The sequence below is a fragment of the Uloborus diversus genome, chromosome 1 (assembly GCF_026930045.1).
Source record: "Uloborus diversus isolate 005 chromosome 1, Udiv.v.3.1, whole genome shotgun sequence".
Lineage (NCBI taxonomy): Eukaryota > Metazoa > Arthropoda > Arachnida > Araneae > Uloboridae > Uloborus > Uloborus diversus.
In genome coordinates this window covers 184,613,442-184,633,477 of record NC_072731.1, presented here as the reverse complement: position 1 = coordinate 184,633,477, position 20,036 = coordinate 184,613,442, and the positions used below count along the sequence as shown (strand labels likewise).

Genomic DNA, 20,036 nt, shown 5'->3' with positions numbered 1-20,036 from the left:
CTCCTCTTTCAGGAGAAAATAGTTATGATGAACAAAAGTTTTGTTTCTCATCCGCTGCTTGCGGACAGTGTTTTTATATAATGCTTTTAATTTTTTGTACTTCTTGTAACTAGATATTTTGTTAAACCATAAATTTGCGTTGATTTCTTATCACCGTGATGTAGAAATTAATATTTCAAAGACTCAGAGCAAGAATGGTAAGTGCCATTTTCTGCAAAACTGGAGTAAGTGAAACGGAAAATAACTAACTAAGCAGTTCCAAATAATTGCAAATAATTGCTTATATCATCTCTTTTTTAAACGTTAGTATACACAATGCCAAGGTCTCAAAACTATAGAAAAATGAATATCAGTTTTTAAGCAGTACTTACTTTTTGAAAATGCTATACAAGAAAATTAGTGAAAATCACTTAGCGCAAGTCTGCACCTTACCCATCCATCTGCGTTAAGAAGAGAATGAACACCATCAGCAAAATGTTTTGCTAAACATCATCTATAATTAGGGCAAGCCTAACTTGGCAGCTTACGTAATAGAGTGGTCAGGATCTGCGTAGCCTTTAAAATGTGTCCAAGTTAGCTTTGCCCTTAAAATAATGCTATTTCTCAAAATCAGAGATGATAAAAATTCAATTGAAGAAATTAAATGCTTGCTTTGAACTTAAATCATTCAGTTAAATGCTTAAACTTTCATTAGATTGATTTATTGAAGGAAAAAGAACGAAACGAAAGCTAATGCTTTATTTTTTTTATTGTTGCTATGGTTTATTTTATTTCTTTCTGTAGGATGTTATTTTTTCTTTCATAATATGTTCATCAATTGTAAAGGATTATCCATTTAAATGCTGTTGTTGTTCCAAAGCCGTTTCAGTCAGTTGCAAGTTCATTTAGTCTGAAAAAGTATGAAAATATCAGAAAATCGTCAATGAAAAAAATAGTAAAGCAAAATCTTTCAATGAAAAATGAATTTATTAGAGCAAAAATTTCAAATAAAAAATAAAATTATTAAAGCAAGAATTTTTCCGAAATGTTCTGATTTGATTTTTCTAATATTGTATAAATTATTTGCAAGGCACGCACATGCACACACACACATATATTGTTGCAGTATATATTTGCTGCATCCACTTTTCCATTAAAATGAGTTACGGATACAAACACTGTAACCTCTGCTGAGTAAAACTAAACTTAAATGACTGTTGAGAGGAGAAAGCATAAAAATATTCCAGTTAGAAATTACTTTTGAGATTGCAGTCCCATATCTATTATTGTATTACATCTTTAACACAACACAATCAATTGACTCCAAAAACCCAAACTACAATATCATCTTTTGAACAAGAAAGTAATGTGAAAATAGAAGTTAAACAAAAATGCGCATGCAAATTTGAAAACCACAGCCTTTTACTGCTTTTTCTTATAACAATTTGTGGTTTTAATAGATATTTAAACAATATTGACCTTTTAAATGTGCGCCAATGTATTTCTACTTTTCATATGCTTGTAGTCTTTTCTTTCTTTTTTAGTAAATAAACTGAAATGCATATTCTTCTAGCTAAGAGGCTTTAAAACGACAGCCTGCAAGCCAAAAACGACTCCATACGACGAGCACGTATCCAGATCCAGCCATCCTCAATTTATACTGATGACGAGTGGCGGCGATTCGCCTCCCCCCCCCCCCCCTCCCCAACCAACTTTTTATGGTTCATTCATTTATTTCATTTTCCAACTTAGGAACCAGAACTAAAAATTATAAAAAAAAGCAGAAGTGTCAAAATTTTCAGATCATAATTTTTTTGTTTAACTTCGTATATCTGTTCACGAAATCTTATTTAGCACAAGCAGTAGCTTTTAGTTTTTGTATTCATTGTTTAGATATTAGTAAATCAATTGTTTCACTTAAACAAGCCATACTTGCATAATTAAAGTCATTACCAATTGTTTGTGACATCTCAAAATATTTTAAGGTAAACAATGTCTATAAGTGTTTCTTTGGAGAAAGTTATTATGTGCATAAATTCATCAAAATCTAAGTAAAACGTGAGTTAAGGTGTTAGATTTGCATCAGTTACCACTCATATGCTCTTGAAATCAGCCTTAGCAAAATTTTGTGCTTTTTTCCTTTCATTTTTTTGCTGTCTCTAAAATTCCTATAACTTTTAGTTGTCGTTTATTTTATCATTCCCCTCACCCCCCCCCCCTTTTTCAGTCCCAATCGCCACCTCTGCTGATGACATTATAAAAATTACAGCATAAATAAATCGTACTAATAATAAAAACATTGATTGGCACACATGATGCAATCGAAGTTTTTTTCTTAGCAATATGGGTTCTTTAAGGACCATAAATTTTGTGGTAGAGTGTTTGGACATTTTCTTTACTAATAATAAAGGTTGTCAGTTACGTTATGTAGTTGTTTGTAGGAGGCCCCGACTTCAAAAAGTTATTAAAAATTAAGTATATAATTAGTTAGGTATTTAAAATAATTCATCGTACAGTAATTTAAATCAGTGTTTATTTTATAATTCGGTGTTTAATTTAGTTGATTTTTGTACTGGAATTGTAAAATAAATTTCATTTCTTTGTTTGGTTAGGAAATAAAATGTAAGTGTAATCAGTTATTTTTTGCTTTTTAGTTCCTGGGTATTTTTTGAAGGCGGTTTTTTTATTTATTTAAAAGTAATTTATTTTTCTTTTTTGCTCAAAAAAAAAAGAACAAAGCCATATCGAAGTTCCTAGCCCATTTTCTTTTTTAATTTTTAAATTTTTAATAAATTTTTCTTCATGTTTACATTTGAAAACTGTTCCAATTCACCCCATTTTACGGTGCGCAACATTAGTAATCAATAAATGTCCCATTGCCGGCTGGCTGAGGAAAGTACAAACTCCATCAATCTTAATGGGCTAAGTTTATGCTACGCAAAAACCGCTACTATGGTCATTATACTTACACATGTAGAATCCATAGGGAGGGGGATAAGGTCCAGCGTACGCCCTTCTATAACCTTGGCCTCCGGAGTGCGCATATGAAGACGAAGAACCTCCGTTCTCATTGACGTCCTCGTCACATTCCATCACGCCATATTCATTGGTGGCGCAGGCCTTGGATGAGGAATATGCGTTGCAAGCAACGACGAAGGCAATAAGGAGAGCAGCGAGAAACAGAAATTTCATCATGGCTGAAAATATAAAAAATCAGGCAATGCTTTTTCCTTGTGGAACATTGTCCGTTTTTCACGAGAAGGCACTTCGTCGCCACGCCTTCTCGAACGCAGAGTTCCATTTTACGCGGGGGTGATTTGTAAACATATCCACGCCCTCCTAAATGAGACAATAAGACAACCTTAACTTTGGCGTGCATTTTAATGTGCAAAAAAGTCTTAGTGTCCTTAACATCACTTGCTTCACTTATCTGTTGCAATTTTAGTTATTCTTACATTTTAAAACTTGCTGCTTTTACAACAAAATGCTATGATCCGAATTAACCTTCTACCGAAAACAACGAAGTAGTATCATTGGATACCGCGTGACGAAGGAGGAGTCAAGTGCCTTCTCGTGTAAAACAGATGAAAACATACATGAAAGGAGAAACTTAGCCATGTAACTACTGCTTCGTACGCAAACAACTATCGAAACATCCAGAGACTGCAGTTTTGCCCATTTTCAGGCATTTATTTTCACTTAATGAGGTGGTGCCAGACCATGTTTGGGAACCTCTTCTTGGCCGGCTGAAGTATTTTTGCATTGTCAAGATGTACCTATTCTGAACTTTATTTTGGGGCTTTTGCCTTCAGCTATACCATGATTATTCTGGACTGCTTAGCCCAAACAAAGTTGAAACTACTGTGTATAGAGATGATGTAACGAGCTATTCGATACTTGCTTGACATTCTGTCTCAGTTTCAGTCACGAGGCAGTAATTTATAACATTATACTTCGTACACAGTCAGTAAACTGTTACAAATGACTACATTTTAAACAACGGTTTAAACTAATAACTTTCAATGGAGCTCAGAATAATGTTTAAATTTACTTTGTCGGTGTGTTTTGCAATGATAATTGTTATCATAATAATAAAGGTTGGAAACCACAGCAAGCGAAGTCTATATTTATTGTAAAAGATGGTTAACGCCAGAGGTAAAGTATATTCTTCTGTTAACTACAGTACCTGATCTAGTGGAGAACAAGCCGAGGTTCTTGCCACGGGTGACAACTTCTGAAGGGCGGAAATTTCTGCGTATTTAGATGTGTTCGTTGAAATTTGGTATGAAAACTTGAAGGAAGATGGGCAAAGGCGGCAGTTTTAAGATTTGTCCCCTAGCAAGGAAGAATTGATGATCCGGCACTGACTTACTACCATGACAGCTAAAACCGTACTTCATATGAACTGAGTGATAACATTAACTATAGACCTGATTCATTATTTACTAAGAATGCATAAATTTCGAACAGGAGAAATGGATGCAATTTCAGTTGTCTTCTAAAACCAAAAATATACTTTTTATTCTGTGCTTGTGAGACTTTCATGTATGCAGAAATAGATCTTAGTAGATATAATTAGTTATAGTATTGAAAAAATAATTAGTTTTTAAAAAGAAGCAAAAAGAACGACAGAAGTTTATCTAAATATGCAAAGTTAATGCCAAAATTAAGTAAACTGAAACGTCTTGGGTTAAAAACCCTATCGTGGCTAAAAATAGTCATTGTTGATAAAAAGCAAAGAACAAATTTGATTAAAACCTGATAGTAAGATATTTTAAGATAAAAGCTAGAAGTAATAAAGTAACGCAAAACGCTCAAAGTCAAGGAGCAAAGAAAGACTTGAACATAAGACAGAAAACACGTTCATTACTAAAATAAGTTTACTTTTTTCACATCATAAATTGCAGGTTAAGAGCTCCAGTTTGTTAATATGATAAAATTATTTTGACAAGAATAAATTTACTGAGCTTTACTTGTTACAAAAATTGGAAGATGATTAGTGATTAAGAAAAAAAGCTTAATTTTTAGGCATCATAGGTAGGAAAGATCTAACAAACATTATTTTAATTTTAAAAAAATAGCGTTCAAATGCTGAAAAATTTTCATTGTTGATAGAATTGAACCTGAAAAGTTCTTAATAATTGCTAATTTGATAATTTTTAACTTCATATTTTTAAACTTGAAACAAAATATGCTTTATAAAACATATGCACTTTTATCTATTGCGAAAATAGGGTTACGCTTTTAAGCCTCACATGCAATTGATGCCGTGAGACGCAAGGACGTGAACTTGATAAAGTTTCGTGTAAAAATCATGAGAAATTCAAACCATAAGTAGGCTAATAAGCAGTAAGCTACAATCCCATGAAATATACCAACAGTCCAGTTATGATATCCAGAGATTGCATTGTCGTCCTTGTTATGGACTGATCAGTCTGGAATAGCCGAGTGGAGGTGAAAGTCATCTCATTGAAGTTGAGAATGCAAACAAACTGGTAGCTGATACTAATTTAGCACGCCAGGGAGTGCTCGAAGCAATGATGCTGTTTAACTCTGCAATTGAAGGTAAAGCTTGGATAAAAAGCAATTTTACCTTCAACTGAGGAGTTGAACAGCACCATGGATGCAGAATGGCACTGCGTGACCAATTTATTTTAGCTCTCTCTAACAGTTTGTTGGCCTTTTCATCTTCAATAAGATGACCAGTGGCGGATCACCGCATAGGCGCATGAGGCGATAGCTGGGGCCTCCAGCAAAGCAGGAGGCCTCCGCGCCGCGAAGTGTTACATACTCAAAACCAAAATATTTTGCTTTAGGATTTGCCATGGAAAGTCATAATTTTGAGTGCAAAATGATCAAAACTCTTGGAAATTGACAGTAATGGATTTTAAGCGCTGACTGATTGCTCCCCATAGGGCCGCGTCTAAGGGGGCCCCAGGCTTCAGGTGCCTTTGTTTGGATCTTTCCAGGAGAAAAAATTGTTCGTTTAGAGGAATTGCAATGGGTAACGTCATAATTTTGAGTGGAAAATGCTCGAAACTCATGGAATCGACAATTAGTCATGGATTTTAGGCGCGCGTTTGCTGCTCCAATGGGGCCCCCAGCGTCTAAAGGAGCCCCAGTCTTGGAGTGCGTTTGTTTGGATTTTTCCAGGAGAAAAAAATGTTTATTTTGAGGATTTGCCATGGAAAGTAATCATTTTGAGTGGAAAATACTCAAAACTAATGGAAATTGACAGTTAGTGATGGATTTTTGGCGCGAGCTGATTGCTCCCAATAGGGCCCCCTAATGGGATTGCTCCCAATAAAGCCACATCTAAGAGGGTCCCAGGCTTCAGGTGCCTTTGTTTGGATTTTTCCAGGAGAAGAAATTGTTCGTTTAGAGGATTTGCAATGGAAAGTCATAATTTTGAGTGGAAAAGGCTCGAAACTCATGGAATCGACAATTAGTCATGGATTTTAGGCGCGAGTTAGCTGCTCCCAATGGGGCCCCCAGCGTCTAAAGAAGCCCCAGGCTTGGAGTGCGTTTGTTTGGATTTTTCCAGGAGAAAAAATTGCTTATTCTGAGGATTTGCCATGGAAAGTAATCATTTTGAGTGGAAAATGCTCAAAACTAATGGAAATTGAGTTAGTGATGGATTTTTGGAGCGAGCTGATTGCTCCCAATAGGGCCCCCTAATGGGATTGCTCCAAATAGGGCCACATCTCAGAGGGCCCCAGGCTTCAGGTGCCTTTGTTTGGATTTTACCAGGAGAAAAAATTGTTCGTTTAGAGGATTTGCAGTGGAATGTCATAATTTTGAGTGGAGAATACTCAAAACTCATGGAATCGACAGTTAGTCATGGATTTTAGGCGCGGGTTTGCTGCTCCCAATAGGGTACACCGCTTCTAAAGGGGCCCCAAGCTTCAAGTGCGTTTGTTTGGATTTTTCCAGGATAAAAAAAAAAATGCTTGTTTTGAGGATTTGCCATGGAAAGTAATAATTTTGAGTGAAAAATGCTCTAAACTCATGGAAATTGAGAGTTAGTCATGAATTTTAGGCGTGGACTGATTGCTCCCAATAGGGTACCCTAATAGGATTGATCCCAATAGGGCTTTGTCTAAGGGGGCCCCAGGTTTCAGGTGCCTTTGTTTGAATTTTTTCAGGAGGAAAAATTATTCATTTAGAGGATTTGCAATGGGTAAAGTCATAATTTTTTGTAAAAAATGCTCAAAACTCATAGAATTGTCAATTAGTCATGAATTTCAAAATATATTTGTTTCTTTCCTCTGTAATGCTTCATCAAAACAAACAGCATATTTCGTGTTCCACCGGAGCCATCACTTTTTCTGAGATCGGAGAGTTCCCGCTTTTTTTTTCAAGGTCGTGTGTCCCCTAAAGAAAGTGGGGTGTTAGATAAGAAGTAACAAAAGGAAAGGCATTATATGGCTCAAGTTCCACGTCAAATGGAAGCCAAAACAGGGCGGTCGACCTTGGGAAAATGACCGCGAGCACCGTTCTTCTTCCCTGTACATTTCAATCCAATTCAGCAGTGCAGTGTTATCTTGTCTTGCAACAGTGGTCAGAATCTTGCTAGTTTAATGAAAGAAAAAAAGCCTTCTCCGCCCCCCCCCCCAAAAAAAAACAGCACTGGAATTAAGGTGAGCAATCAAACTTTTTTTCTCTCTAATGCCTGAACTTACTTTTTAGTCGTAAGTTTAAAAACGAAATTGTTTCAATAGAATCGGTAAAGTAGGGAAATGTGGGGCAAAGTGAAATGGTTAAGATCACTTACTTCATTTCAGTATGAACAAATTGGAATTTTGTTCGAAAATTTTCGGCTCATAAAGTAGGAACAATATATTTTGTAATAAAACTTGCATTTAAACATTATTTTTAATTTTTAGCTATAACTTTGCACCTCCAAAAAAAGGTCAAAATATGTACTTTTTTTTCTATGGGGGAAAGTGAAAAATGAAATTTTTTCGAATTAAATATTTTTTATTTGATTATTAAAGATATCTTTGATCAAATGAATGAGTAAATAAAAGAATAAATAAAAAGAAAAGGAAAAAATAAGCAAATAAAAAATAATTAGTTAATATATGAGAAAAATTAAATGAGTCAATAAAAAAATAATTTTTATTCTGAAATTTTGAATTCAAATTCTGTGTTTCGCAATAACGAGTTGCGATAGGACCCTACTCATTGGAGTTATTGTTTACAGAAAAGGCTCCTGTCCCCCCAAGCCTGCCCCTCCTCCTGGGAAGTTACGTGTGCTTAGTTGTGTGTGTGTAAACCTATGTGTATGCACGTAGGCGTGTGTGTATGTGTATTAGCGTGCGTGTCTGCAGGACATCGACGCCACCTACCAGAAGAAGCAGATTCCGGGGGACAATGCTCAGGACCAGCAGAGGACAGTGGGCGGTAGTGCTGCAGAGGAAATCGGGAGGAAAAAAAAATCACAGTAACGTCAAGGACAGTCAAATGAGAACAATCAATCGTGATTGCTCAATAGTGAATGAATAAGAAAATGAATGAGTGAATAAATAAGATAACTATTAAATAAAAGAATAAATGAAATAATTAATAAATAAATACGCAAGTGATTTTATAAAGTATTGAAGAAGTAAACGAAATGGAGCTGTTTCACTTTGCCCCATCTACTTTGCCCCACATGCACTTGAATAACTGTACAAATTATTTAAAACAACAAATAAGAAGCTTAATATTAAATAAATACTTTGCCGAATATTAGTAGATCTCAATTAATATTTAAAACATTAATTCCAAGAACTTTATTATCTAATAATAACAAAAATAATTTTTGACTTACAGCAAAATATTACAATATGAGTATCATTTTTTTTTTCTTTCTTTTTCTTTTCTTTTTTTGCTCACAAAAGTAAATTTTTATAATTTGCTTTCAACTGTCGAGTCTCGCGTCGGGTGGTTAAGTAATTATATCATATTAAACCAAGATTTCTGTTCCTTGAATATAAGGCACGTGCGCAGACCAAGTTGATACCGAGTAATACTTAAGACATAAATTTTAAGGGTTATTTCCTTTTACCAGAAATGCTTAGAAATGCCCCCCCCCCCCCAAAAAAAAAAGCATCTATCAGTCACATTTGAATTTCGACGTCTTGAATTCAAATTATTTTTTAGAAATCAGGAACTGCAATAAGACCCTACTCGTTGGGTTTCTTGTTTTTACAAAAAAATGGAATGATCAAGAAATTTGCACCCGTCACATTATGACTGGTGGTTTTCTAGAATTGGTAACACGAGGTATTTCCACAAAAAAGAAATAGTGATTAGGTTGGGGTAATACAAATGAAGAATTTATAGCCGATATCCACCAGTAAGTATACTTATCATGAAGATTATTTACAGTGTATAACGTTATGTATTTTAATTTCTTATCATTCTTAAATGACGGGATAAGTGGACAAAGTACCAAGTGTGTACCGAGTACCCGGTACCACACTAATTACTGCTATTCTTTGACCACTATTCTAGAGAAATTGATATAATTATTGTACATTACTGATTCTCGTGGGCATGTTCTACGTAATACATTGTTTTAAGCAGCTCCCCCCCCCCCTAAGGCCGTAGCCAGAGGGGGGAGGTCAGGGTGTCAGGCCCCTCTCGAAATTTTCAAAATCTTGCATGCTATAAAAACGCTGTCAAAAATGTTTCGCACTTCAACTCGAAAAAATTAAAAATCTCCCCCCCCCCCCAATATCACCGAAGATCGTCTAAACTTCCGTTCTAAAGGCTTCAATTCCAAAAAAATCTCCGTTGAAGCGCCCCCGAAAATTAGCGAAAAAGGGCCCACAAACCTCTCCTCCCACTATCGTTACCGAAGATGTTCTAAAACATGCGTTTTAAAGCTGACTTCAAAATTTTTTGCAGGAATATCTCTCTGCCCCTCCTCATTAAAATCATTAAAGATTATCTTTAATTTAGTTTTCATGGCTTAAATTTCAAAAAATTTTCAGAGGAGAGCATCCGAAAACTCCTTTTTCCCCTAACAGCATTGAAAGTCAACCAAAATTACGTTTTCGGAGCATCAATTTTGAAAGATGGCCAATCCACTTTACGTTACCGAAAATGATCTTTCAATCGTATTCTAAAGATTTCAGTTTCAAAAAAAAAAAAAAAAATCCCGGAGATTGACACCAAATCTCTCTCCTCCCTAACATTACCAAATATCGTTTAAAACTCCGTTTTTGCAACTATAATTTCGGAAATTTGCGGGGGAGAGCCGCAGAACCCCCTTTCTCGTAGCATAATAGATGATAATCGACAGTTTTAATGGATACAATTTCAAAAAGGACCGGGGAAGCGCCTCTGAACCTCTATTTACATTATCAAAAGTTGTCTAAAATGCATTTTTAAAACTACAAATAAAGAAAATTTGCGAGGTCGGGCCCTGGAATCTCTCTTCCCCATAACATCACCAAATGTCTTCTAAAACTGCGTTTTTAGAGCTATATTTGAAAAAAAAAAAAATTAGTTGGCGAGCTCCCGAAAAGCCCTTTTGTTAACATAATTTAGAGATGTAACAATACTGCGGTTTTACAATTATCTTCATACCTCTTTTGCTTCTAACATTACAAAAGATCGTCAAAAACGAATTTTCAAGACTACAAATCCTTAAACTTACTGGGGCAGAAGCCGCTGCATTGAAAACACTTATGATATAAAAGAAGAGACCTGCATTTTCATACACCTCCTATTATTTTTTATTTGACTTCGGAATCGCCCTGAAAGTCGGATCATGCCGCAACAACAACTTCTGACACTTACCACTGATCCAAAAGAGGGTTTTAACCCTTTTGACAAGATAAAAGACAGTCGATAATTAGGTTTTTACGATCGTAATTTTAGAAAATTTTCGATTCAGAGTCCCCAATCCCTGCTATCCTCCCAAAAGTCACTTAAAAGTCCATTTTCAGAATTTTGATTTCGAAAATTTGCGAGAGGACAGCAGCTACTTATCCACCTCTTATGCGGTTACCAAAGAGAACTTTAGAATGTGTTTTAAGAAGGGAAAACTCCTAAATTTAAATCTCCTTCCCATAAACTCTCCCAAAGAAGATTTGTAATGGCGTTTTTAAAGTTTTATTGTATATAACTTGAAATCCTCTCAAACCTCTTCTCTTCTCCACCAGCATCATCAATCGTAGACTTTATAATTTCAAAAACTTTCCGAGTTAAAGCAACCACCTCTCCCCCTAACATGTCCACATGCATCCCAAAATTGCGTTTTCTAAACTACAATAACAAAATTTCCCGGGGTCAGCCCCAAATGCGTTTTTAGGGTTCAAAAATTTCCAAGGGAGCCTTCACAAAACAAACCCTTTTCCTTGTGTTTTTACCAAATATAGCCTGAAATTGCGTTAAAAAAATGTCTTTTGAAATTGCGTCTAAAATGAGATATCAAATCCAATGTCAGTTTTTCAAAATATTAAAAATACTTCTGGATCTGCTCCTGTCTTATAAACAATAATTTAGGTGCTCCTGACCTTCAAAGCTCAGGAAAAGTGATTGGTGGTTCATATTACTATTTTATGTTCTAATTTGTGAGCCAATTAAAGGTCTTCATGTCATTGGTATCTCTTTCACGATTGCGACATTTAAGACGCCACACATCATTTTTTGTACCAACAAAACTTGTACATTACTGAATTTTGATTAAGTGATATTATAATAATAATAAATTATTTGGAGAGTGGGAAAAAAAAAATATAAAATAAAAAAAAAAGCCTTCAAAACGGCCGAGAAGATAACCAGCAGTAGCAGTGCATTTTTTAAAGTAGTATAAAATATTTAATCTAGTTTGGAAATTCTTGGAATAATGACTGATAATCATCACTAAGGATCGCATTAAAATCTTATATTTGATGTCCTAAAGGTATAAATAAATTAAGATTCCCCCTCCCGTTGAAAAAAAAAATCAGGACTGTAATTGCAAAGGGGGCACCTAGGCATATCAAAATGACCGTTACGTAACGTTTCAGAAATTATTTATCAAATTTGTAGTCTCCAGTTACATTTCGTTCTCCAGCTGAGCTTTAATTTAGACTAAGATGTGCGCAAAATTAGAAACGCTTGTATCTGTCTAATATTAACTGAGCAAATTGTAACAAACTTCATCTTCTACAGAAGAAAAGCTCTTTTCGACGACGTAAAATATTAAGGAGTGCGTATGTCAATTTTAAAATACCAATTTTTGATATTTATACATAATTACACTAGTGGCGCAATCAGAGGGGGGAGGGGGGATCACGGCCTCCCCCTCATAATGCTGAGTTGAATTTTTTTAAAACTATTCTTTATTATTGAAGCGAAGAAAAGAACAGGTCTTGGGAAAACACAGTGATTATTAAAAGAAAAAAATAATAATGATGGGAAAAATCTAAATTTCTCTTTAAAAGAAATCTCTGAAATAAAAAAATTCAACAGTATGGCTTACTGTGTTCTTATTGCCACCCCATTCCTATTTCGTTCTTATCTCTCCCTCTTAAGTTTTAAAATTGACACTTCTCTAAAGTCCCCCCCCCCCCTTCACACACACACACACACCGAAAGCATTATGGAGAGAAGAGCGAGACTCTGAAATACCATTTTTGAAGATCTTCAATTTCACAAAAGTTTCAGGGGTAAGCCCCCAAACAAGATCGAAAATCGCTTAAAACTGCGTTTTTGGAACTTTAATTTCAAAAAATTACTGGCCCTAATGTTGCAAAATATGGTCTTAACAATCGCGTTTTTAAGACTTGAATTTCGGAAAATATTCGAGCAATGGTCGCTGAACCACCTTCCTCTAATATCATAAAAAAATAAGTTTTTAAAATTACACTTAGAAACAGTTTAAGTGGAATAGCCCCTGAATATAAATGCTTAAGTTTTTAGGACCATAATTTTGAAACAAATGTCCAGGAGGAGAGGCTCCAGAACCTCTTTTCTGTAAAATTGTTTATCCCGTAATGTTGTCTACAATTGCGTTTTTGAAACTTCAGTTTCTAAAATCGGGAAGGACTTAGGAGTAATTGATTTCGAGCTATTAAAAAAAAAAAAAACAAACAATCGATTGGAGGCAGTACCCTGAGCTCCATTCTTTACCCTAACGTCAATAAATATGGCCTATAATCGCGTTTTTAAGGCATCTATTTCAACAGCTTTCCGCTGAGGCCCTTGCACCTTTTGCCCCCTAACATCAGCGAAGTCCAAAATTGCTTTTTAAAAATACAAGTTTCAAAATTTTCCCAGGGGTTACCCCCGGACCCCCCTTCCTTATCCGGTCAGAGGTTATCCCCCCTCTCTTTTTGCCAACTCCCCCCCCCGCCCCCCGTTGGAAAAACTGGGTAATTCTGGGATTTTGCCAGAAGATGCCACAAATCGGGGTCGGATATACACCCCTGCATTAACTAAATTACAAAAAAATAGAGAAAACAAAATTTTTTCGCTGTAAAGTTTTTTTTTTTTTTTGTCGGAAATGTCGTTTTTCTCCTATCAAATAAGGATGTAAGCCCCCCCCCCCCCCCCCATTGCTGCTTGATTCAAAAATAAAAGAAAGTTATGATTTTCTGCATTGTTAATAGTAGTAAACTATCATTTTTGTCGTGTCAATTAGAGGGCCTCCGGATCAAGTTGTGCCTGGGGCCTCAAAATCGCATGATCCGCCACTGAAGATGACACCTGCCTCCAGCCCAGTTATTGACATTTACAGATTGATACGTCCATAACAAGGACAAAACTGCAGTCGTTTGGTGTCACAGCCGGGCTGTCGGCATATTGCTTATAGGTAGGCTTTCTTTTAAAACTTTTCAAAATTATGCTGTACAGCAGAACTACGCATGGCTATATTATCGTCTCTTGTTCTCAAAACAGATGTGAGTGTTTACTACCATTTGTACCGCTTAAATCCTAATATTTTATTTTGGCACTATCGTTCCTTTGCTTCTGTGCGCTTCAACTATACGTATTTTATCAAAAACTGTCTTTGACAAATCTAGCTTTTTTTTAATTTTTGACCCTGGGCTTTATAAGTCGAACGAAAGACAAAACGAATAGGAAATTATTATATTAAGATTCGAAAAACACATTAGTGTAAGATAATTAGTTAAGAATTAAAATAAATGTTTAACTTCATTAAAACTGATCCGAATACACATCAAAATAATTTACAGACGTTTTGTTTGCAAATTTTAATTTCGCATTTCGTCCAATAGTTTAAATATATCAAAATTTATTTGATCAATCCATTTATTAATTTACTCTTCCCTTATTTTCCTTCCCCAAACATTTATGACTTTTCAAAACAACAAAAAATACGTGCTGTATTCGGAACCTGTTCAATGTCTTTCATATTTCTGTCGCAAGATTTTTTTTTCCCTAATCATCTTCTCAGATGAAGTCGTGAAATAAATTGGGGTGAACGAAAATTATGTATAAAATCACAGCTCTATCATTTGCAAAATTGATAAACTCACCTTCTGTTGTGTTTTTCAAGACTGGATCAGTTACTTCTTAGCTAAATGAGTTAGAGTCAACTGAGAAAGAGGAATATTCTTCCACACTATATATGCAAAATCGCTCCCTGCTTGACACAAAAAATGCATCGCATCTTCGGTGTCAATTTATTCATCGTTATTGTTTCCTGAAACATACAATTTCTTTTCAGCCTGGAATAAAAATGACAGAGTGACAAGTACAATGATAAATATCTCGCTGACAAACGTCTTTGTTTCACATGACGACCAAGCCTAAAATTCACATGAGTACAGGTGAAGAAGCATTGGGTTCTAAGATTAGCCAGAAAAAAACCTTTTTGGTATTTTGTTACAAATGATCCTGTAGGTCGTGATTCAAAGTGATCTATAGATCTGTCATCGGGTATTGTTGATCTCCTTACTTTAGAGGGCTAAGAGTGAGGAATTGGGCTTTGTAAACTAAAAATTATTTTGGCAGAACAATATGTGGATGTGTTAAGTATAAATAATTTGACATACGTTTTACATTCGGACAGGTTTTTCACAGTTGATTTGAATAAGTTAACTGGGATTTTTCCTTCGTGTTACATCATCATTTCAATATCATCATTCTTCACATTTGCAAGCCGGCAAAGATAGTGCACGTTAAGAATAAGTGATGGATATAAGGCAGCCGTCTCAGTATTTGTCAGGATTCCCAAAGCAGCCTGTAATATATGCACATCAGTAATTCACTCTTTTTAGTTTTTTTTTTTTTTTTTAGCTTGTCACCGTCGTTTACACAAAAGCAAGGTTCCTGATTAATTTTTCTGTTCTTTACTATTTTTAAAATTTAAATTGTGCCTTTTTAATTTTTTAACCAAACATTAAAGATTTTATTTATAAATTATGTTTCATTCGTAAAAACACATGTTATTTTAAACAAGGTTTCAAAAACAAGTTTAAATTATTTTCATTGCAGTAGTTTTTTTTTTTAATAATATGTGTACTATATTTACATAAATTTAATAAAAAACTAGTATGTTGTGGCCGTCACGAAACTTTCTTCTATATTTTTCTTTTTTTTTTTTCTGATCCCTCCCCATGCTTGATGAGGAAGCAATATTCCCAACAAAAACAAAATTTCACATGAAAAAACTTGACGACCATTCCAATGTCTGAATTATTGCAAAAGCAAAGCAAAAAGCGAAAAATGAAAAGTTATTTTAAAAGCCTTGCTTAAATTAATTACAAATATTTTATTTATTAACAAACATAAGATGGCAACAGTTAAAAATTTTAAATCATTGAGATAATATTTCCGATCATTTCCATACAATTAAAATCACGAGAAATACGCAGCCGACAATCTATTACGATTTATCTTTCTTATTGTTGCATTAATAAAGCTATTTTTATTCGCAAAAAAAATAAATAAATCAACACCTCTTGGAGCGATTGGCGTCCAAATTGAACCAAAGCCTGTTTACATATGGATTCACATATATTCCAAATTTCAACCAGAACGCAGCATTACTTCTTGAGATAGGGCACTCACAATGGAAAAAAAGAACGGGTGATTGCGCTACCCCCTTTTTAGCTGTTGACACCAAAATAAAATCAGCTCTTATACCCACTAAGGGCTACTTGCCGATAAATTTTTCTTTCATTCCGTTCATTATTTCTTGAGATACAGCAGTCACAATTGACGACAAAAAACGTTCTATTGCTCAACCCCCGTCTGAGTTATTGACACCAAAATTGAATCAGCACCTGTTCCTGTTAATGGCAACATGTGGACCAAATTTTGTTTGATTCCGCCAGTTACTTCCTGAGGAATAGCAAGCACGCGTAACTCAAAAAACGTCCCATTGCTCCACCCCCTTGGAGGGATTCGCACCAAAAACCAATGGGCACTAGTTCACATAGCGGCACAAATGTGTACCAAATTTCGTTCGATTTCATGCGGTACTTTTTGCTGTAGAGCGGCCACAAAAAACTGGTCACACACAGACGTGACACACACACATACACACACACACACACATACACACACACACAGACAGACAGACATTTTCCAAAAATAGTCGAAATGGACTCAGCACACCTCAAAACGTTCGAATCCGTCAAAATTCGAAATTCGAAAATTTGCACGAATCCAATACTTTCTTCTATATATTAGATATAGAAGAAAGTAATAAGCGACTCAAATAAGGATCGTGAATATTATTTCACAAATATCTTTGGATAAATTGTACTTTTCTTCTAAAATCTTCGGGAAAAGAAACTAGTATGTTGTGGCCATCACGAAACTTTCTTCTATATTTTTCTTTTTTTTCTGATCCCTCCCCATGCTTGACGAGGAAGCAATATTCCCAACAAAAACAAAATTACACATGAAAAAACTTGACGACCATCCCAATGTCTGCATTATTGCAAAAGCAAAGCAAAAAGCGAAAAATGAAAAGTTATTTTAAAAGCCTTGCTTAAATTAATTACAAATAATTTATTTATTAACAAACATAAGATGGCAACAGTTAAAAATTTTAAATCATTGAGATAATATTTCCGATCATTTCCATACAATTAAAATCACGAGAAATACGCAGACGACAATCTATTACGATTTATCTTTCTTATTGTTGCATTTAAAGCTATTTTTATTCGCAAAAAAAAAAAAATCAACAACTCTTGGAGCGATTGGCGTCAAAATTGAACCAAAGCCTGTTTACGTATGGATTCACATATATTCCAAATTTCAACCAGAACGTAGCATTACTTCTTGAGATAGGGTACTCACAATGGAAAAAAAGAACGGGCGATTGCGCTACCCCCTTTTTAGCTGTTGACACCAAAATAAAATCAGCTTTTATACCCACTAAGGGCTACTTGCCGATAAATTTTTCTTTCATTCCGTTCATTATTTCTTGAGATACAGCAGTCACAATCGACGACCAAAAAACGTTCTATAGCTCAACCCCCGTTTGAGTTATTGACACCAAAATTGAATCAGCACCTGTTCCTGTTAATGGCAACATATAAACCAAATTTTGTTTGATTCCGCCAGTTACTTCCTGAGGAATAGCAAGCACGCGTAACTCAAAAAACGTCCCATTGCTCCACCCCCCTTGGAGGAATTCGCGCCAAAAACCAATGGGCACAAGTTCACATACGGGCACATATGTGTACCAAATTTCGTTCGATTTCATGCGGTAGTTTTTGCTGTAGAGCGGCCACAAAAAACTGGTCACACACAGACGTGACACACATACATACACACACACACACACAGACAGACAGACATTTTCCAAAAATAGTCGAAATGGACTCAGCACACCTCAAAACGTTCGAATCCGTCAAAATTCAAAATTCGAAAATTTGCACGAATCCAATACTTTCTTCTATATATTAGATATAGAAGAAAGTAAAAAGAAAAATAAGTTTTTCAACGTTATTAGCTTCTAAAGGGCTACAAAGTTATTAAATCAAATATGGAAAAAACTTTCAGTAGGGTAGGAGTGGGTACAGTGAGAAAGGGAATAATGAGACAACAGCAATTTATTTTCTGTTTAAATTTTGCCAAATCGGTGCAACTTTAGAACTAGTATGTTGTGGCCATCACGAAACTTTCTTCTATATTTTTCTTTTTTTTTTCTGATCCCTCCCCATGCTTGACGAGGAAGCAATATTCCCAACAAAAACAAAATTACACATGCAAAAACTTGACGACCATCCCAATGTCTGAATTATTGCAAAAACAAAGCAAAGAGCGAAAATTGAAAGTTATTTTAAAAGCCTTGCTTGAATTAATTACAAATATTTTATTTGTTAACAAACATAAGATGGCAACAGTTAAAAATTTTAAATCATTGAGATAATATTTCCGATCATTTCCATACAATTAAAATCACGAGAAATACGCAGACGACAATCTATTACGATTTATCTTTCTTATTGTTGCATTAATAAAGCTATTTTTATTCGCAAAAAAAAAAAATCAACAACTCTTGGAGCGATTGGCGTCAAAATTGAACCAAAGCCTGTTTACGTATGGATTCACATATATTCCAAATTTCAACCAGAACGTAGCATTACTTCTTGAGATAGGGTACTCACAATGGAAAAAAAGAACGGGCGATTGCACTACCCCCTTTTTAGCTGTTGACACCAAAATAAAATCAGCTCTTATACCCACTAAGGGCTACTTGCCGATAAATTTTTCTTTCATTCCGTTCATTATTTCTTGAGATACAGCAGTCACAATTGACGACAAAAAAACGTTCTATAGCTCAACCCCCGTTTAAGTTATTGACACCAAAATTGAATCAGCAACTGTTCCTGTTAATGGCAACATATGGACCAAATTTTGTTTGATTCCGCCAGTTACTTCCTGAGGAATAGCAAGCACGCGTAACTCAAAAAACGTCCCATTGCTCCACCCCCCTTGGAGGAATTCGCGCCAAAAACCAATGGGCACAAGTTCACATACGGGCACATATGTGTACCAAATTTCGTTCGATTTCATGCGGTAGTTTTTGCTGTAGAGCGGCCACAAAAAATGGTCACACACAGACGTGACACACATACATACATACACACACACACACACACACAGACAGACATTTTCCAAAAATAGTCGAAATGGACTCAGCACACCTCAAAACGTTCGAATCCGTCAAAATTCAAAATTCGAAAATTTGCACGAATCCAATACTTTCTTCTATATATTAGATATAGAAGAAAGTAAAAAGAAAAATAAGTTTTTCAACGTTATTAGCTTCTAAAGGGCTACAAAGTTATTAATTCAAATATGGAAAAAACTTTCAGTAGGGTAGGAGTGGGTACAGTGAGAAAGGGAATAATGAGACAACAGCAATTTATTTTCTGTTTAAATTTTGCCAAATCGGTGCAACTTTAGAACTAGTATGTTGTGGCCATCACGAAACTTTCTTCTATATTTTTCTTTTTTTTTTCTGATCCCTCCCCATGCTTGACGAGGAAGCAATATTCCCAACAAAAACAAAATTACACATGCAAAAACTTGACGACCATCCCAATGTCTGAATTATTGCAAAAACAAAGCAAAGAGCGAAAATTGAAAGTTATTTTAAAAGCCTTGCTTGAATTAATTACAAATATTTTATTTGTTAACAAACATAAGATGGCAACAGTTAAAAATTTTAAATCATTGAGATAATACATAGACTAATAATAAGAGTAGACCGAGCTTTCTCATTCTTGCTGATAAAGAAAATTGGTTCATAGATGTATCATGTGACTAGTGGAAGGGCTTGGCGAAGACTTTGGCAGCATGGTTGCTAGATGGCAGCATTATCTATAGTTTGGCACTCGACATGTATTTTAAGACAATGTGTTTTCATTAAAAAAAACTTCCAGGTGCAGAGATTGAACTGTTTTTCTTTTAGTTATGCATTATTTTGACATTAGTAATAGTTTTTGATCAGTTTTCGGTAACTTTTATTTCATTTGGAGCTGTCAGCGTTGGTGTGAACGAAATGGCGTAAACGTTTTGCGTTAACGCAAAAATGTACTAATCGGTAACTTAAATTGAATAGGTAAAAATCTTACCGTTTG

At 35.1% G+C, this 20,036-nt stretch overlaps 1 long non-coding RNA gene across 1 annotated transcript; it reads right to left on the bottom strand.

The window, feature by feature from the left end:
• Positions 1–760: 760 nt before the first annotated feature.
• LOC129223732 (uncharacterized) lies at positions 761–14,569 on the bottom strand. The gene is made up of 3 exons (XR_008580641.1): positions 14,463–14,569; positions 2,949–3,176; positions 761–889 (listed from the first exon to the last, which is right to left on the bottom strand). It is a non-coding gene; the product is annotated as an uncharacterized LOC129223732 (long non-coding RNA).
• Positions 14,570–20,036: the final 5,467 nt, after the last annotated feature.